Raw genomic sequence first — 22,206 nt, forward strand, 5'->3', positions numbered from 1 at the left:
AAAGATAAATAAGTGGTAGTTTATAATCTGTATGCCTTACATTCATGTTATTCCCTTTGTTCATTTTATTCTACTTTGCATCTTTTAGCCTTTTACTCATGTTTTTTTGTTTTTTTTTTTTTTTGCGGTACGCCGGCCTCTCACTGTTGTGGCCTCTCCCGTTGTGGAGCACAGGCTCCGGATGCACAGGCTCAGCGGCCATGCCTCACGGGCCCAGCCGCTCTGCGGCATGTGGGATCTTCCCGGACCAGGGCACGAACCCGTGTCCCCTGCATCGGCAGTTGGACTCTCAACCACTGCGCCACCAGGGAAGCCCTTACTCATGTATTTTTGAATGTCCCAGTTTTGTTTCACCTGTGCTGTGAGGAATCAAGGAAAAGTCCTTTGCCCATAACTGGACCAGTATTAAAGGGTCACCCCTCCCCCCACCCATCCCAGCCAGTGTTGTGGAGGCAGTATAATCAAAGAGAAATTCCAGTCCAGGACTATGGTTCAAATGCCCCTTCCTTCTGAAGAATATATTCTTCCAGTTCTAACCTTGAAAGTTTGGGTGGTTTGTTTTTATTTCTTTTTTAATTAGTGAAGGTGGATGTTCCTTCAGATATATTTTAAGGTTAGCTTGGGGCTCATTATCAATCATGATTGGTTGGTTGTTTATTTGTTTTTATTTGCAAATTAATGATAAATTTTTTTAATGGTTCTCATTTTTCTTCTTTGTTATATTAACTTCTTTTACTTTTCACCTAACTTCTGTGAAATATTATATAGAAAAGATGAGGGCCATATATAAGTCAAATTCTAGTTTAGTTGATTTCTAATTTTGATGTTTGCTCACACTGTTAAAAAAGTCTTTGAAGTCTTCCCCTATCTGCCAGCAAGACTTAGTTATTATGTAGCTTTTTCCGTAGCATTTTCTGTGTATTCCTATTATGTCACTTTTGCTTTGTTGGAAATGATTTGCATTCTCTCTCCCCGTCCCAACAGCCTCTTGTGGAAGGGGGGGGCCGCATCTTGCTTATATCTGTATTCCTCTTAATGCTCACTTAGCATTACAAAATTTTGAGTATACAACCATAAAAAAGAATGAAATAATGCCATAGAGATTATCATACTAAGTGAAGTAAGTCAGAAAGAGTAAGGCAAATAACGCATAATATAACTTATATGTAGAATTTAAAATATGACACAAATGAACTGATCTACGAAACAGAAACAAACTCACAGATACAGAGAACAAACTTGTAGTTGCCTAGGGAGAGGGGGTGGGGGAGGGAGAGATTGGAAGTCTGGGATTAGCAGATGCAAATTATTATGTATAGAATGGATAAGCAGCAAGGTCTTACTGTATAGCACAGGGAACTATGTTCAGTATCCTATAGTAAACCATAATGGAAAAGAATATATATGTATGTGTGTGTGTGTGTGTGTGTGTGTGTGTGTGTATATATATATATATATATATATATATATATATATATATATATATAACTGAATCACTTTGTTGTACAGCAGAAATTAACAAAGCATTGTAAATTAAAACCCCAAAATATTGAGTATAGTTCCCTGTGGTATACAGTAGGTCCCTGTTGGTTATCTCTTTTATATATAGTAGGGTATATATGTTAATCCCAAACTCCTAATTTATTCCTCTTCCCCCCCCTTTCTCCTTTGGTAACCAAAAGTTTGTTTTCTATGTCTGTGGGGTCTATTTCTGTTCTGTATAAGGTCTGTGGGGTCTATTTCTGTTCTGTACAAATGACCTGTATAAAGTCATTTGTATCTTTTTTTTATTTTTGGATTCCATATATAAGTGATATTGCATGATATTTATCTTTCTCTTTCTGGCTTCACTTAATGGTACAATAATCTCTAGGTCCATCCATGTTGCTGCAAATGCCATTGTTTTATTCTTTTTTATGGCCGAGTAATATTCCATTGTATATATATACCACAAATGGGACATAATTAAAAGCTTTTGCACAACAGAGGAAACCATAAACAAAACAAAAAGACAACCTACAGAATGGGAGAAAATATCTAAATATGATGTGACTAGCAAGGGATTAATCTCCAAAATATACAGAGAGCTCATACAGCTCAATATAAAAAAAAAACCAAACCACCCAATTAAAAAATGGGCAGAAGATCTAAATAGATATTTCTCCAAAGAAAACATACAGATGGCCAAAAAAGCACATGAAAAAATGCTCAACATTGCCGATTATTAGGGAAATGCAAATCAAAATTACTAGTACCACTTTAAATTCACGATCACTAATCTTTGTACTGCCTGGTAGTCATACTGTGTTTCTCTTGCCCATTTTCTCTCCTGGTCTCCTATATCAGTGCTTTAAACAAACTTTAATGTGCATACAAATCACCTGGGGATCTTGTTAAAAGTGCAGATCCTGATTTAGAAGGCCAGGGAGGGCCTGAGATTCTACATTTCCGACAAGTCTCCAGGTGGTGCAGTTGCTGCTGGCCCACGATCCACACATTGAGTGGAAGTCCCAAAGGGCTATTTCATGTGTTCTCTTCTCAGACAGTCAAGTCCTTCTTCCCTGTCTTCACAAGAGTAGCACAGGGAACTAGAACATAACCTGATCTTACGTCCTATTTCACTGAGAAAATTGAGGCAATCAAGGGAGAACTTTTACAAACTACCCACCTGTCTGCAATTGTGCCCATACATTCAGCCTTCCCTTCTGTTGCTATAGATGTATGTGTCATGTTTCTAGGCAAGGCCAATTCCTTCACTTGGGCAAAACTTCTTAAAATACTTGTCTGTATTCATTGTCTCCAATTACTTTCCCCCCATTCTCTCTTGAACCCACTCTAGTCAGACTTTCTCTTTCTGCCAGTCCACAACTCTTACCAAGGTCACCATTGACTTTCAGATTTCTAAATCCAGTGGTCATTTCTCAGATCTTATCTTACTTAACATTTGCTACAGTTGATCTCCGCATCCTTGAAACACTTTTTCACCTGTCTTCTAGGTCAACACACATACTTGGTTTTTTTCCTATCTTTCTACCATTTGTTATCAGTCTTCTAGTTCCACCTCATATCCTAACTTGTAAACATTTAGTGTCCTGTGGCTCAATTCTGGAATTTATCCTCATATGTGTGTGTGTGTGTGTGTGTAATTTATTCTCATACATATTCTTTTCTTGATGTGCTTATTCAGTCTTATGCCTTTAGATATCATTTATACATTGATGACTCCTCAATTTTTATCTCCATTCTATAGCTCTCTTCTGAACTCCAAACTTATAGATCTAACTACCACCCCAAATCTTTGTTTTTTTTTTTTTTTTTTTTTTTTTGCGGTATGCGGGCCTCTCACTATTGTGGCCTCTCCCGTTGCGGAGCACAGGCTCCGGACGCACAGGCTCAGCGGCCATGGCTCACGGGCCCAGCTGCTCTGCGGCATGTGGGATCTTCCCGGACCGGGGCACGAACCCATGTCCCCTGCATCGGCAGGTGGACTCTCAACCACTGCGCCACCAGGGAATCCCTGTTGTACTTATCTTAATTTATTGTCTCTCTCTCCTCCTCTGGAATATAATTTCCATGAGTGGAAGCATTTTTGACTATTTTTTCACCGATGTGTCCCTAGTTGATGGTAGTACTTCATGTAGGTACTCAAAAAATAGGTGTTAAAATAATGAGTGTGATCAAGGATTGAGAGCATGGAGGACAGGAGTACTCTTATCACATTGGTGGCACTAGCCCATATGGGATTGTGAACATAGGTATTAAAGCACCAAAGATACAGTGGTAAATGGTGTCACTAGAATCAGAAAAGAGAGGTGGGAAAACAGCAAGTATCAGCTTTTATACTCGAGACATTTCCCTTTTTTTCTGGAGGGCTCCTAGGAAGTCACAGAAGAGGGACAGCTGACTTTAGCCACTTGGCAGGTGGGTGTTACTTCACTTGGCAGTGAAGTAGGAACAACCTGTAAAAGTGATTTCACCTAGAACTCCACAAGTGGGTGGGTCATAGGCTAATTCTATTACAGTGTAATTTGCTGATATAGATAAATGGACCAAGATCATTCTAGGTAGAGGAATAGTATGAATATAAAAGATGTAGGTAGGAAAGTACAGAGCACATTTAGAGGCAGTGAATAAGTCAGTTTAGGTGAGTAAGTATTTTATATAAAGGAATACAGGAAGATAAATCCTGAAAGACAATTTGAGGCTAGATTATAAAGGGTCTTTAATGCTAGGCTGATTTTTTCTTTTTAAATAGAAAATTGGGAGTGGGGAAGTGACTTGATCAGGGTGTTACCTCAGACAGTTAGTTTGGTAGTAGTGTGCTGGGAGAAATTATAGGAGGCTATAAATGGTGACATTAGTTAGGAAGCTGTAACAAACGTTCAGGCACTATGGGTCTGAATAGGATAAGCAGATTGGGCATAGAAAACAGTGTGATTGCTGTTATAAGGAAGAATCAATGAGACTGATTGACTGCACATAGAAAATGAAGAACAGAAAAGATGTGAGGATACCTGATTTAGTTAATGCCTAGGCAAATGATAATACTGTATACATGCCTTTTTTTATTCTTGGATGGGTGCATCTGTCTTTCTTCTCTTATATGTAGTACCTTCATGAATTACTCTGGCATAATTTTGATTTCACTCCGGAAAGAACCTAATAGAATCAAACCAAACTTTTAAAGTGAAGTTATTGTTACCTCATCAGTAGAAAGTTTTTGTTAACTAATCAATTAAGAAAGAAAAGCTAATCAACTCCAGGCTGCATATTATTTGTTAGCCTTAAAACTTGTTGCTTGTTTTTTTAATAAAAGGACAAAATTAGAAATAAAAAAAAAAAGAACCATAAGGTAATTGTTGGCATATTTGCCTGAATAGGGTGTATGGGAAGAGAATTGCCATCAGTTAAGGACCAGAGAGCCAGCTGATTGTAGGAGTGTTGGCAATTCAAAATCTGTAGGTTTGGTCGTCTTTTTTCTTTTCTAAATATTATTGTGTTAAGAACACTTAACATGAGATCTGCACACTTAACCAATAGTTTAAGTGTACCATATAGTATTGTTGACTAGCGGTATGGTGTACAGCAGATCTCTAGAACTTACTGACCCTAGCTGAAACTTTATGCCTATTTATTAGTAACTTCCTATTTCCCTGTCCCCCCAGTCCCTGTTAACCACCATTTTGACTCTTTGATTCTATGAATTTGTCTATTTTAGATGCCTCATATAAGTGGAATTATGCAGTATTTGTCTTTCTATGACTAGTTTATTTCACTTGGCATAATGGTCCTTATGATCATCCATGTTGTCACATGTTGTAGGATTTCCTTCTTTTTTAAGCCTGAATAATATTTCATTGTATGTATATAGTACATTTTCTTTATCTATTCATCCATCAGTGGACATTTAGGTTGTTTCCACATCTTGGCCATTGTAGATAGCGCTGCATGGGAGTGCTAGTATCTCTTTGAGAGTTTGCTTTCAATTATTTTGGAAAATACTCAGATGTAGGATTGCTGGATCATTTGATAGTTCTATTTTTAATATTTTGGGGTATCTCCATGCTGTTTTCTGCAGCAGCTACACCATTTTGTATCCCCACAAATAGTATACAACGGTTCCAGTTTCTCCACATAGTTACCAACACTTGTTGTCTTTTCAGTAGCCATCCTGACAGGTGTGAGGTGATATCTCATTGTGCTTTTTGATTTGCATTTTATACTGAGCATTTTTTTATATACCTGTTGACCATTTGTATTTCTTCTTTGGAGAAATGTCTATTCAGGTCTTTAGCCCATTTTTTGTTGGGTTATTAGTTTTTTGGTTTTAGAGTTGTAGGAGTGTCTTATATGTTCTGGAAATTAATTGTCAGATATATGGTTTGTAAATATTTTCTCCCATTTCATAGGTTGCCTTTTCACTTCATTGATTGCTTCCTTTGCTGTGCAGAAGCTTTTTAGTTTGATGTAGTCCCACTTGCCTATTTTTGTTTTTGTTGCTTGTCCTTTTGGTGTATTATCCAAGAAATCATTGCCAAGACGAGTGTCATAAAGCTTTTCTTGTATGTTGTCTTCTAGTTTTACAGTTTCAGGTGTTATATTTAAGTCTTTAATCTATTTTGAATTGATTTTTGTGTGTGGTGTAAGATAAGGGTCCAACTTCATTCTTTTGCATGTTGATATCCAGTTTTCCCAACACTATTTATTGAAGAGACTATCCTTTCCTCATTGTGTAGTTTTGGCACCCTTATCGGACATCAGTTGACCATATATGCATGGATCTTTTTCTAGGCTCTCTATTCTTTTCTGTTGGTATTTATGTCTGTCTGTATGCCAGTGCCATATTGTTTTGATTATTGTAGTAATCAAATACTACAATATATTGTAATATATTTCAACCTCAGGAACTGTCATGCCTCTAACTTTGTTCTTTATCAGGATTTATTTGGCTCTTCATGCTCTATTATAGTTCCATATGAGTTTTAGAATTGTGTTTTTCTATTTCCGTAAAGAATGCCATTGGGGTTTTTGGTTTTTTTTTTAATAGGGATTGCACTGAATCTGTAGATCACTTGAGTAGTATAGAAATTTTAACAATTTTAAGTCTTCCAACCCATGAACACAGGATGCCTTTCCACTTGTGTCATCTTTAATTTTCTTCATCAGTGTCACCATACAAGTCTTTCACCTCCTTAGATTTATTTCTAAGTACTTTATTCTTTTTGGTGCTATTGTAAATAAGATTGTTTTTCTAATTTCCTTTTCAGGTAGTTCATTGTTAGTATATAGACATACAACTGATCTTTGTATTAATTTTGTATCCTGCAACTTCATTGAATTTATTAGTTCTAACGGGTTTTTTATGGAGTCTTTAGGGTTTTCTAGAAATAGGATCTTATCTGCAAACAGGGACAATTTCACTTCTTCCTTTCTCATTTAGATCCCTTTTATTTCTTTTTCTTGCATAATTGCTTGGCTAGGACTTTCAGAACTATAATGAATAGAAGTGGCAAGTATGGGCATTCTTACCTTGTTACTGATCTTAGAGGAAAAGCTTTCAGTTTTTCACTGTTGAATATGATGGGCTTTTTCTAGATGGCTTTTATTATGTTGAATTACCTTCCTTCTATTCCTAGTTTGCTGAAAGTTTTGGTTTTTTTGTTTTTTGCGGTACGCGGACCTCTCACTGTTGTGGCCTCTCCCGTTGCGGAGCACAGGCTCCGGATGCGCAGGCTCAGCGGACGTGGCTCACGGGCCCAGCTGCTCCGCAGCATGTGGGATCTTCCCGGACCAGGGCACGAACCCGTGTCCCCTGCATCGGCAAGCAGACTCTCAACCACTGCGCCACCAGGGAATCCCCTGCTGAAAGTTTTTAATTGTGAAAGGTTGTTCAGTTTTGTCAGATATTTTTTCTGCATCTATTGAGATGATCACGTGATTCTTATCCTTTATTTTGTTAATGTGGTGTATCACATTAATTTAAATGGATATGTTGAACCATCCTTACATCCTAGAGATAAATCCCATTTGACCATAGTGTATGATCTTTTTAATATGCTGTTGGTTTGATTTCTAGTGTTTTGTTGAGAATATTTGCATCTGTATTCATCAGGGATATTGGCCTGTAGTTTGATTTTCTCATAGTATTCTTCTCTGGCTTTGGTATCAGGAAAATGCTGGCTTCATAAAATGAGTTGGAAGTGTTTCTTCTTTCTCAGTTTTTAGGAAGAGTTTGAGAAGGATTGGTGTTAATTCTCCTTTAAATGTTTGGTAGAACTCACCAGTGAAGCCATCTGGTCTTAGGATTTTTTTTGTTGGAAGGATTTTGATTACTGATTCAAACTTCATACTAGTTATAAGTTTCTTCAGACTTTTCTTTCATAACTTAATCTTCGTAGGTTGTATGTTTTTAGGAATTGAACCCTTCTTGTAGGTTATCCAGTTTATTGACATGTAATTGTTCATGTTGTCTGTCATGATTATTTTTATTTCTGTGGCATTAGTTGTAATATCTCTTCACTTCTAATATTATTTATTTGGATCTATTTTTGTTAGTCTAGCTAATAACGGTTTGCTTTGTCCCATTTCAAAAAACCAACTCTTATTTTTGTTGATTTCTTTTTCTGGTTTTTTTCTCTATTTTGTTTATTTATTTTCTACTCTAATCTTTATTTTTTTTCCTTCTGCTAACTTTGGGCTTAGTTTGTTGCCCTTTTTCTAGGTCTTTGAGGTATATAGTTAGGTTGTTTGACATCTTTCTTTTTTAATGTAGGTGATTTTTCTGTGAACTTCCCTCTTAGTATTGCTTTTGCTGCACCCATAAGTTTTGGTATGTTGTATTTTCATTTTCCTTTATCTCAAGGCATTTTATAATTTCCTTTTTTATTTCTTCTTTGACCTAGTGGTTGGTCAAGAGTATGTTGTTTAATTTCCACATATTGTGAATTTTCTGGTTTTCCTTTTGCTATTGATTTTTAGCTTCATTGCATTGTGGTCAGAAAAAATACTTGGTATGTTTCAATCTTTTTAAATTTGTTAATACTTGTATCGTGACCTAACATATGATTTTTCCTGGAGAAAGAGCCAAGTGAGCTTGGGAAGAATGTGTATTCTGCTCCTGTTGGGTGGAATGTTCTATATATGTCTATTAGGTCTATTTGGTCTATACTGTTGTTCAAGTCCTTTGTTTCCTTATTGATTTTCTGTCTAGATTTTCTATCCATTATTGGTCTTGATCTGAAAAAAAGAACAGCTAGAGAACCATGTAGAGGATGGAGTTGCATTGTAGAAGAGGTGGTTGGGGTAGCTTCCTTTAAAATGTGTTAGGGAGGGCTTCCCTGGTGGCGCAGTGGTTGAGAGTCTGCCTGCCAATGCAGGGGACGTGGGTTTGTGCCCCGGTCCGGGAAGATCCCACATGCCGTGGAGCGGCTGGGCCTGTGAGCCATGGCCACTGAGCCTGCGCATCTGGAGCCTGTGCTCCGCAACGGGAGAGGCTGCAACAGTAAGAGGCCGCAACAGTGAGAGGCCGGTGTACCGCAAAAAAAAATGTGTTAGGGAGAAGTAAGAGTCAATTTGGAGAAGAAAAGTCTCTTGAAAAACAAAATATAATAGAAAGGTGATATATTCAGTTCGAATAAAGAAGAAAAGCTGAAATCAAATATTGTATAAAGCAGTAGCAGCTTGATTTGCAAATAACCTTTTCTGTAAAGTTAAATATGGGAGGATGTAGTGATTGCCTCAGAGATCCACTATTAAAGAGCTGATCAGAAAGACTGATCTGAAAGATTTCTATAAACAGTATTAAGAATATAAGTAATCTGGAAGCAGTCATTAAACTGGTTGAATTCAAAAAGAATTTTCAGAGGAGGTGGCTTTAGAACTGGTTCTTGAGAAAGACTTAGTGAGCAAAAGCATTCAAAGCACGTGCCAGATCAAGGAGTCATGAGAGGTCAGAGAAAGCCAGTATAGGAAAATAGATGAGGCTGGAAAGGTTGCTTGGGTCTAGATTCTAAGGGATCTTATGGACTTTACATGGGAATATGGACTTCTTGCCAAGTGGTTAACGGGAACATAATAAGGACATTTAGTAGGAGACTCACAGGATATGATAATTCTCATGGCAGTTGGAGAATGAACCAAATTATGTGTAGTAGTTGTGTAACAGAAGAAGCTGGTTCAGTAGTCCAAGCAGTTGCACAGAGCATGTAGAAAAGGGTATAGGCAAGAAAAACATTTTTTTTAATATATCTTTATTGGAATATAATTACTTTACAGTGTTGTGTTAGTTTCTACTATACAGCAAAGTGAATCAGCTATATGTATACATATATCCCCTCCCTCTTGAGCTTCCCTCTCACCCTCCCTATTCCACCCCTCTAGGTCATCACACAGCATCGAGCTGATCTCCCTGTGCTATGCGGCTGCTTCCCACTAGCCATCCATTTTACATTTGGTAGTGTATATATGTCAATGCCACTCTCACTTCATCCTAGCTTCCCCTTCACCCCTGCGTTCTCAATTCCGTTCTCTACGTCTGCATCTTTATTCCTGCCCTGCCACTAGGTTCATCAGTACTGTTTTTTTAGATTCCTTATATGTGCATTAGCATACAGTATTTGTCTTTCTCATTCTGACTTACTTTACTCTGTATGACAGACTCTAGATCCATCCATCTCATTACAAATAACTCAATTTCGTTCCTTTTTATGGCTGAGTAATATTCCATTGTATATATGTACCACATCTTTATCCATTCATCTGTCGTTGGACATTTAGGTTGCTTGCATGTCCTGTTTATTGTAAATAGTGCTGCAGTGAACATTGTGGTACATGTATCTTTTGGAATTATGGTAAAGAAAACATTTCTGATGTAGATAAGATTTGATTAGCAATTGGAAATAATCTTTCTTGCTTTAAAGACTACAAAGAGTATCTATAATCTCCCTTTGAAAATTATGCAGAGGTTAACTTATGTTTTCAAATTTTTGCTTAGTTTTTTTGACTGAACCATACCTTCTTTACATGATTCAAAATCCAAAAAGTATGAAAAGGTAGAGTGAAAAAATTAATCTCATCTTTGTCTCTCATATGCCTAGCTCCTATAAGCCCCCCTCCCATAGGTAAAGTCACTAATTTCTTTATAACTGTAGGAAAAAATAATTATGCATACTATATTCCAAAACATGAATATAAAATAAACATTTAAGCAGAGTAAAGTAAGCATATAAGATTTTATTTTATTTTTTTAAGGGGGGAGGGAGGGGTCTTTTTTAATTTTTTTTTTTTTTTCCTCTTTGGCCGTGCCATGTGGCTTGCGGGATCTTAGTTCCCCAACCAGGGGTTGAACTCAGCCCCCACACCTCCACCCCGCTCAGTGAAAGCACTGAGTCCTAACCACTGGACCACCAAGGAATTCCCACATAAGAGACTTTAAATATTGAACTCTTCTAAATAAATTTTACCGGTTTTAAACTCTAGGGCTGCTTAGTAAGAATCAAATCATATTAATGCTTATTATGTTAATAGAATGTGATATTCTTTTTTTTGTCTTTTTTTTTTTTTTTTTTTTTTTTGCGGTACACGGGCCTCTCACTGTTGTGGCCTCTCCTGTTGCGGAGCACAGGCTCCGGACGCGCAGGCTCAGCGGCCATGGCTCATGGGCCTAGCTGCTCCGCGGCATGTGGGATCTTTCCGGATCGGGGCATGAACCCATGTCCCCTGTATCGGCAGGCGGACTCTCAACCACTGTGCCACCAGGGAAGCCCATGATGTTCTTTTAACAATAGTATTTGGTATTGTGATGGAATAATCCATAATTTTATACTAAACTCAAAACATTCAGCAATAAAGTTTCTATAAGCTTCTATAGCTAATGTTGTTATCATACTGCCAGTGTGGAAAGAGGTTGCCTTTTCTTATACTGTGTTTGTGCCTCTGCCCTTTTCTGAACCATTCAGTACAAATACATGTCCAGGAGTAGATAGCAGTACATACAGATCTATTATTGTAAGACCTTGGAAGTAGTTAAAACTTCTGATTTTTAAGAAATTGAAACATGAAGTTCTTAGTACATGTGTGCAAATAATGTGCGTGAAAAGTTTGGTTGCACTCTATGCCAATATGTATACTTTGATTTCATATTCTAGGAGTCGCCTTTGCTCAGGCAGTCTTATTAGCATTATAGTTTTTAGTTAATTGTTTATTATCTATGTGTAACCTCCTTTTTCCCATTATCACAAGTTGCCTTCACAGTTGAGGTTTACTAATTAAATACTGAATATTCTCATCTAACTTCAAATAGTATATGTCAATGAAGTAGGAAGAGTGGCAAGATATATTTGGCTAACTTCAATCAATTACATGGCTTGCCTGTAATAATATATTTTTTATTGAGGTGTTTTCTCGCTGTCATGATCTTGACTAGAGTCAGATTCTTACTTGGCACATCCAGATGCTCCAACTTTGTGTGACCTAGATAGAAAACATATGGGGGTATGTGTGTGTATTTTTAGCACACATTAAGCTTTCAGCCTAAGGGCGAAATATATGAAAAACTTCAGGAAGTGAAAAGAAGATCTCTGTTTTAGAAAATAATACAGGATTGATGAAATGGTGGGGAAAACAAACTAAAAACTACTTGCTGTAAAAACTGTAGCACTTAAAAATTCAGTACTTTCTATATCCTTAATTTTTAATTACTATACTTAATTGTTTAGTTCTTTAATAATGGGTCCTGTTTTGAAAATGAATCTTAATTGCCTAAGTAATAGTGAAGATTTAGTTTATTGGCAGACCTCTTTATTATTTATTGTTAGCCTAACTATAACTACTTAGAAAATGCTTCTAAATCAGCCCCCTGATCTGATGCAATAATTGCCCAGTGTGAAATAATGCTCTAGAACTGCTAGTAGTATTTACATTAAAAAAAAAAAAAATTCACATTCAGTGGTTCTCGTGTTTCACAGCTTGTTTAGAGCCCATTTCCTCAAGTGATCTTTCTGCAGTTCTGTATACTAGCTTTTCAATAGGTCAGGCAGTGCAATAGCATGTTTGCATTAATCAGCAGCTAAGATTCCTATCTGAGGCATCACTCTAATACAAACTAAAACACACAAGATGACGTTTCTACTAGAAAAATCACAGGTTTTATAGCTGTATTAAGTGCAGGAATTTTAAAACATTAGTTTGCTTGAAATATTTTCATGACTACTCATTTTAAATACATTTTATACATATGTATGAATCAGAGAGCTAGCTGGCTAGCTTTAAGGAGATAAACTTTTTGTGAATAAGTTTTTATTGCTCAACTACTCCTTGTTAAAAATAACTTGTGATATAGAAAGTATGAAGCAGATGACACTTAATTTATATACAGTTGCAGATTATTCAGAACCTTAACCTGCTTCTCTTATTTTGAGTATTTTTCCTTAAATCACCAGCTACTGGCTGGCTTAAAATAACAACCATCATAGCAGAAGCCAGCACCTTTTTGTCTTTTTACACTCACACACATACAAACACAAACACGTGCAGAGGAAATGGAAAGATTACAGTCTGACAAAAATAAACAGAGAAAATAAACAGTTACCACTTTACCCAGCTATTTCACTCCTAGGTATATACACAAGAAAAATAAAAATATATTTCACACAAAAAGATGTACGTGAATGTTTATAGCAGCATCGTTCGTAATAGGCAAAAAGTGGAAATAACCCACACGTCCATCATAAGAGGCAATGATACTTCAAATGTATATCCATATAGGGGAATATTATTTAGCCATTAAAAAAGGAATGAGTTCCTGACAAAAGTCCGGGACCAGCCAGCTTCACAGGTGCATTTTAACAAACATTTAAAGAATTAACACCTGTCCTTCTCAGACTGTTGAAGAAGGAATGCTTGTGAACTCATTCTACAAGACCAGCATCACCCTGATACCAAAACCAGACAAAGGCAGTGGAAAAAAAATTACAAGTCAATATCACTGATGAACGCAGATGCAAAAATCCTCAACGAAATATTAGCAAGCCAAAATCAGTAATACATTAAAAGGATCATAACACCATGATCAGATGCAATTTATTTCAGGGATGCAAGAATGATTCAGTATCCACACATCAATCAGTGTGATATACCACATTAACAGATTGAAGAATAAAATCATAGGATCATCTTAGTAGGTGCAGGAAAAGCTTTTCACAAAATTCAACATCCGTTTATGATGTTAAAACTGTCAACAAAGTAGGTATAGAGGGAATGTACCTCACCTTAATAAAGACCATATATGACAATCCCACAGCTCACATCATACTCAAAGGTGAAAAACTGAAAGCTTTCCCTCTGAGATCAAGAGCAGGAAAAGGTTGCCCACTCTCACCACTTTTATTCAACATAGTATTAGAAGTCCTAGCCCCATAGTTAGATAAGAAAAAGAAGTAAAAGGAATCCACATTGGAAAGGAAGAAGTAAAACTTTCACTGTTTGCATATGATATGATACTATGTATAGAAAATCTTAAGGATGCCACCAGAAAACTATTAAAACTAATAAATGAATTTGGTAAAATTCCAGGATACAAAATTAATATACATAAATCTGTTGCATTTCTATACATTAACAATGAACTATCAGAAAGAGAAATTAAGATAACAACCCCATTTACAATTGCATCAAAAAGAATAAAATGCCCAGAAATAAATCTAACCAAGGAGGTAAGAAACCTATACTCAGAAAACTATAAGATATTGATGAAAGAAATTGAAAATGATACAAACAAATGGAAAGCTAAAACATGCTAATGGATTGGAAGAATTAATATTGTTAAAATGACCATACTTCCCAAGGCAGTTTATGAATTCAGTGCATTGCCGTCAAAATACCAATGGCTTTTTTCACAGAACTAGAAGAAATAATTCTAAAATACGTATGGAAACACAGAAGACCCAAAATGACGAAAACAATCTTAAGAAAGAAGAACAAAACTGGAGTTATCGTGCTCCCCAATTTCAAGCTATCCTACAAAGCTACAGTAATCAAAACAATATGATATTGGCACAAAGCTGGAATTATCATGCTCCCCGATTTCAAGCTATACGACAAAGCTAAAGCAATCAAAACAATATGATAGGGAGTTCCCTGGTGGTGCACTGGCTAAGAATCTGCCTGCCAATGCAGGGGACACAGGTTCGAGCCCTGGCCCAGGAAGATCCCACATGCTGCGGAGCAACTAAGCCTGTGTGCCACAACTACTGAGCCTGTGAGCCACAGCTACTGAGCCCACGTGCCACAACTACTGAAGCCCGTGTGCCTAGAGCCCGTGCTCCACAACAACAGAAGCTGCCACAATGAAAAGCTCGCATGCTGCAACAAAGAGTAGCCCCCGCTCACCGCAACTAGAGAAAGCCCACATGCAGCAACGAAGACCCAATGCAGCCAAAAATAAATAAAACATAAAAGTTATAAAAAAAACACACAATATGATATTGGCACAAAACCAGACACAAAGATCAATGGAAGAGAATAGAGAGCCCAGAAGTGAACCCTCATGTATATGGTCAATTAATCTACGATAAAGGAGGCAAGAATACACAATGGGAAAAAGACAGCCTCTTCAACATATAATGTTGGGAAAACTGGACAGCTACATGCAAAAGAACCAAACTGAACTACTTTTTCACACAATTTACAGAAGTAAATTCAAAATGGATGAAAGACTTACATGTAAGACCTGAAAACATAAACAGTACACTCATTGGTCTTAGCAATATTTTTTTGGATCTCTCTCCTCAGGCAAGGAAACAAAAGCAAAAATAAACTAATGGGACTACACTAAAAAGCTTTTGCACAATGATAGAAACTGTCAACAAAATGAAAAGGCTGCCTATTGAATGAACAAAGATGTTTGTCAACAATATATATGATAAGGGGTTAATATCCAAAAAGTACAAAGAACTCAACATAATAAACAAATAAACTGATTTAAAACTGGGCAGAGGATAGCACAGGGAGATCTGCTTGGTGCTTTGTGACCACCTAGAAGGGTGGGATGGGGAGGGTGGGAGGGAGATGCAAGAGGGAGGGAATTTGGGGATATATGTATACATATAGCTGATTCACTTCGTTATACAGCAGAAACTAATACAACATTGTAAAGCAACTATACTCCAATAAAGATGTTAACAAAAAAGGCAGAGGACCTGAGTAGACATTTTTCCAAAGAAAACATATAGATGGCCAACAGGCACCTGAAAAGATGCTCAATATCACTAATCATCAGGGAAATGCAAACCAAAACCACAGTGAGATATCACCTCACAGCTGTCAGAATAGCTATTATCAAAAAGCAACAAATAACAGGTGTTATTTGAGAGGGTGTGGAGAAAAGGGAACCCTCCTGCACTGTTGGTGGGAATGTAAATTGGTGCAGCCACTAAGGAAAACAGCATGGAGGTTCCTCACAAAATTAAAAATAGGACTACCACACGATTCAGCTATTCCACTTCTGGGTATTTTTCCAGAGAAAACAAAAATACTAATTTGACAAAATATATCCACCCCTATGTTCATTGCAGCACTGTTTACAATAGTCAAGATATGGAATGGGGCTTCCCTGGTGGCGCAGTGGTTGAGAGTCTGCCTGCCGATGCAGGGGACACGGGTTCATGCCCCGGTCTGGGAAGATCCCACATGCCGTGGAGTGGCTGGGCCCGTGAGCCATGGCCGCTGAGCCTGCGCATCCGGAGCCTGTGCTCCGCGACGGGAGAGGCCACAACAGTGAGAGGCCCGCATACTGCAAAAAAAAAACAAAAAAAAAAAGATATGGAAGCAGCCTAAATGTCCATTGACAGATGAATGGATAAAGAAGATGTGGTACGTATATACAATGGAATACTACTGAGCCATAAGAAAAGAATGAAATCTTGCCATTTGCAACAACATGGATGGACCGAGGGTATTACGCTGAGTGAAATAACTCAGAGAAAAAGAAATACTGTATGATTTCATTTATATGTAGAGTCTAAAAAACAAAACAAATGAGCAAGCATAACAAACCGAAAGACTCATGGAGAATCAACAGGTGTTTACCAGAGGGAAGTTAGTGGTGGGATGAAAGTAAAAACAAAAAATAGTAACTATGTGAGGTAATGAATGCTTATTAGCTTGATTGTGGTGATCACTGCACAATATGCAATGTTATATGAAACAATAAGATTGTACATCTTAAATATATAGTTTTTGTCAATTATACCTCAAAGCTGAAAAAAAGATTTTAAAAAAGAAATTATTGCTCATTATCAACCAAATATTTCCATGTCCTTAATTATCCTATTGATACCAATACTGCATTCTAATTCAGCCAGCTTTTAATTTCCTAGAGGGCAAGGATTCTGACCATTTTTTTCCTTGTATGTCTACGTAACCCATTGCTCTTTTCTCTGTGATGGGACCTCAGTACTTTGATGTGTATAGGCACGTTGAGTGGACTAGTGCTTTTGGAATCTTTCAGGAAGGCTGTATTTATATAAATAGATTTATGTTTGCAGTGCAGCTCCCAGTGCAAAAAGAATTAAATGTTATGTGACATACAGAAGTGTAGGTTATATAGCTGTTAATAGGACATTAAGATTTCTTTATTTGATAAGTATCACTTTGGAATTTTGCACATAAATATGTGGAGATTGAGCCTTTGATTAAAGTTTGAGTGCCCAAACTCTGAAATCACTTGAAATCACAGTTTTAACCTGAAATCACTTGAGCATAGCTTTTTTGCCTTTAAAATTTCTAGTATGGACGATGAAGATAAAAGGAACTCTGCACATTTTTACATATGAAACCAGTCAACCCAGCTAATCAGTGACTATTCCAGATGCCAATGAAATGAAGCACACTAATGACTTAATGTGATTCTTACCTAAACACATTGTGTTTAATGGTCAGAATTCAGAGGCATTGCATAAAAATTATATCTAAGCTGAAATTGTTCAGAAGTGTTAAAAAGGCAGTGACTCAAAATTCACTTGAAAAAGATAAACAGAACTAGGAAGCAGTGTCATTCAAAATGATCTTCTTTCAAAGAGCCTTGCTGCTGTCAGTATTATTTGTAACTTTTTGGTAGGAATCATTTTATCAGTATCTGTTTATAGAAATTGGAAAGAACCTCAGTCACCTATTTCTAGCCTCCATCTAGAAGGGAGAGAATATTGGAAGTTCCTGTGACCTGAGCTGAGTTAGAATCATCATTAGTGGAGTATATAGCTGGTGGCTTTCTACATCCATCTCATTTTAAAACATGTAAATAATATTCGTTATGTGACAGACACTAAATTTCTGAGTTGAACAGCATAAAAGTCCCTCATCTGGAGAATCTATCATCTCATGCAAGTTAACACTCAGTTACAGAATTTGTTAGCTCCTATTTTTTCTTTAGATCATATAATATTAATTATGCTAGCTTCTTCCCTTACTATAAACTCAAAACTAAATTCATATATTTTATATTTTACCCTTTCGTGTAAAATAAATTAAATTGTATCATTACTGTAAGATACACCTGAGACAGTCTGTAAAGTCTTTAGCATTGTGTAGCTAAATAAAACTGGATTTTAAAAAAAGAATGAAGTACTGATACAGCATGGATAAAACTTGACAAAGTTATGCTATAAGTGAACAAGCCACTCACTATGTATCGTATGATTCCATTTATATGAAATACCCAAAGTAGGGAACTTTATAGAGACAGTAGATTAGTGATTGCATAAGGTGAAGGTGCAGGGACATGGGGAATGACTGCTAATGGGTACAGGGTTTCTTTTTGCAATGATAAAATTGTTTTAAAAAATTAAACTGTGGGGATTTAGTTGCACAGCTCTGTAAATATACTAAAAACCATTGAATTGTATACTTGTATACTTTAATTGTATCGTGTGTCAGTTCTATCAGAATAAAACTATTATTTTAAAGAAAAGAAGGAAAAGCAAAGTTGGTTTGGATTTCCTAAAGGAATAGACAAAGACTATAATTTCTAACCCATGTAGTGGTGTGAGAACCAGCAGTCTTAATATTTAAAAATAAAGAGCTAGTTTTCAACTCCACTAGGGTTACTTTTCTCTAGAAAAAAGTATTCATTTGCTCACTCCTTCAACAAATCGTTTACTGGGCCCTTCTGAGTACTTGACACTGTTATTGGTACCAAGGATTCAATCACATTCCTGATTCTTCTCCTTTTCTTCCTCTCCCTATGCACTGAGTCACAAAATCACATCAAGTCTGTTTCATATCCTTTAGTCTATCTCTGTTTTCTTTTACTCTTAGCAGTGTGCTTGGTTCTGTTACCCAGTCCAGTGATTCTCAGCCACAGTGTTAATATTAGTAAGATACCAAAGTTTGCAAATGTTTTACCTTTAAAAAAATAAGATAAATAATCCTGTAAATGTCACTTTTACTGACTTGCGTTCCATTGTATTTTTGTGAGTAGAAGAGAAAGCAATAGTGTTATAGCTAGTGTGCCAGGAAAAACACACAGTCGTCAGTGTCTATGAGACTATTTTGCAAATGTGAACCTCATCCATTTTATGTGTCCTCAATAAAAGTTGAGAATCTCTGAGTTGGATTATTACAGTCACATTTTTAATCCATATTGCTTTAGTTTCAATTCTCACTAAATCATTCTTGCCAAAGATCTCTTTCTTTTTTTTTATTGAAATATATTTGACATAAAACATTGTGTAAATTTAAGGTATATAACATGTTGACTTGATACTGTATTATTGAATATAATATGATTGCCATTGTAGCAATAATTGTACCTCTATAACATTAACTAATTTTTCTTTTTACTGGTTGGAATAATTAGGTTCTAGTCTCTCAGCAAGTTTGGTGATTGTAATACAATATTATTATCTATATTCACTGTAGTGTGCATTACATCTCTAGGATTTATTTACTACTCATTGCAAGTCTGTACTCTTAAATAACATCTGTCCTATCCCCCCAACCCTTATGCCCTGGTAACTACCAATTTTACTCTGTTTCTGTGAGTTTTTCCTTAGATTCTACATATGAGTGATGTCATACAGTGTTTGTTTTTGTCTCACTTATCTCACTTAACAGAAAGTCCTCAAGGTCAAAAGATCTAACATCCATATCTGATCATGGCATTTTCCCAATTAGATTTGTACATTGATTCTGCATTGCATATAAGAGAAACTGTAAACTTCTTTGCGTGATATGCTAGGTCATTCATGATCTTGTTCCTGTCTATCTATCTGTCCAGCTTCATCTCCAGCAAGGCATATTTTCTATGCTTCCATACCTTTGCATGTGCTCTTCTACCTGTCAGGAATGCCCTTCCCATAATTTGTGGGTGGCAGACTCCTTTCAAGTCTCACCGTACATGCAGTTGCTCTGTGGAGTAGACTTAGGTTTCTTCTACAGTGTTCCCGCTGTGTTTTGTATTAGCGGTTTTCATAATGCATTATAATTATTTTAATACCTTACTTTCCTTTGGTATTTTTAGCTTCTTGAAAGCTGGAACCTTATCCTTCTATCTTTGTATTCCCAGCTTTTAGCATGGAATCTGGTACAAAGTAGATGTTCAGTAAAATATTTGCTGAATAAATTTAGAAGTTTCTCCAAAAATTTTAATGTAGCCAGAGCATTTATATATTATAATATGTGCTGAAATAAAGATTAAAAATGTGGGGCTTCCCTGGTGACGCAGTGGTTGAGAGTCTGCCTGCCGATGCAGGGGACACGGGTTCGTGCCCCGGTCCGGGAAGGTCCCACATGCTGCGGAGCGGCTAGGCCCGTGATCCGTGGCCGCTGGGCCTGCGCGTCCAGAGCCTGTGCTCCACAACGGGAGAGGCCACAACAGTGAGAGGCCCGCGTACCGCAAAAAAAAAAAAACTTATGTGACATCCCATGTTTCCTGGAGCAGTTCCAATTTTAAATAGCGTATTGGCCTTTAAGTGGAAATGTAGTTACCAAAACATAATATTTTTAGAAATATACACATTGAACCTATACCTTAATTTTTTAATTGTTTACAATTTACTTTTCTATTTGATTTCATGTACTTTAGGTCCTTTTTTCTAATTGACATCACTTTCAAAGCAATAGACAGTGAAAAGTTGGCATCTAGGACAGAACAGTACCTAAATTCTAGTTCTGTCATTTTGCTGGGACTAATTACTGCACATCTGTATTTATATGAATATTAATAAATAAAAATTATCAGAAATTTAGAAATCCTTAGGTATAAGGATCTGAATAATATGGTTAAGGTTGGTACTGACAAGCTGCACTCTCAAAAATATTCTGACTTCAGGATGCTATAAGAGTAGCTCCCAGTCTTTTTTGGATTTCTGTTATTCTGGTGTGGTTTCTTTGATTTGGAGACCCCGATTCTTCTCTTTGCCCTCTTCTAAAGGTAAATTATTTATTTAACTTTAAATGAATTTTTAAAATAATTTTGTTTTGAGAGTGTATTAATACCCTCAAACAACTGGAGATTTCATAACATATCACATACTCATACATGAAAATGCGTTTGTCATAGACACTATTTGAGAATTCCCAATTAGGGTCTGAAGTTGGCTGTAACTTATTACTATCCTTGACTAGAGAGGAGAGAGATGTTCAAAGTAAAAATTTGGAGCCAGAAGGTTAGGGTATGAATCATGATTCCATGATCTAATATCTCTGTTTCTTTGGGTAAATCAATCTGAGCCTCAGTTTCCTCATCTGGAAAATGAGATAATAATACCTGCCTGAAATGGTTGTGAAAATTAATGGTTTCTAGAATAGTAGTGCCTAGTAAGTAAGTTCTTCATAAATTGTAACTCCTACTTGATTAGTATTAATAAAACCCTGGGAATAGGTAAAAGGTTTTCCTGTTACACTAAATATTGGGCAATTTTTCTTCTTGAGCAGTTGTTACACTATCTGTTTTCCCCAGCAGGTTGGTCTTTGGGATTCTAAAAACAAAAGTGGCTTACAGATGATACATATCAAGAAGCAGAGTCAGTGACTATTGTCATCTTGTCCAGAAGAGAACAGCACTTCGCTGCTATCCCCTGACATGCCAGTTAGAGAACAACATGAATTCATGTACTTCCCCTTTCGTTTTATTATACATAATATTGTTAGTACTTCTTCCTGCCTACATAGGTTCCTGGTCATGTTAAGGAATTTGTTTGACTAGGATCCTTTGATCTAGCCGGAGTGTCTCTCTTTCTTTTAAACCTTCTCTACAATCAAATATTTAAATCAATGTCTTTTTACTTGGAACAAATAACCTTTCTACATTACAAAAAAAAAGAGGGGGAGAGAAAGAGAGAACAAAGGAGAACTTTCTCAACTTCCTTCCATTGATTCTACAAACCTACTTGTTTGTATACCCATTCTTCCCTCACTGCTTTTTGTTCAAGTGTGTCATCAAGGCTTGCCTTGATCCACCTGCCTCCAGTTATTGCTGTTTGCTTTCACTTTACAGCCAAACTTCCTAAAAGAGCTGTCTCTTTCATATGTTCCCCCTATAGTCACTGTCTAGTAAGTAAAATTTGGCTTCGTTTACTCTGCTTCCTGAGAACTGCTCTCATCCTCCTGATTGCTAAATCCTGTGGCCACATCTCTTTTTTTACCTTGGTCTCTCAACACTGGTCACACATAACTACTTCTTTCTTCTTAAAAAAACTTCCTTATTCTATG

At 36.6% G+C, this 22,206-nt stretch overlaps 1 protein-coding gene across 2 annotated transcripts in view; it reads left to right on the forward strand.

Moving 5' to 3' along the window:
- PMS1 (PMS1 homolog 1, mismatch repair system component) overlaps positions 1-22,206 on the forward strand; it is a 97,149-nt gene that overhangs the window by 39,786 nt on the left and 35,157 nt on the right. The window lies entirely within an intron of this gene.

This window comes from Stenella coeruleoalba, assembly GCF_951394435.1.
Source record: "Stenella coeruleoalba genome assembly, chromosome: 6".
NCBI lineage: Eukaryota > Metazoa > Chordata > Mammalia > Artiodactyla > Delphinidae > Stenella > Stenella coeruleoalba.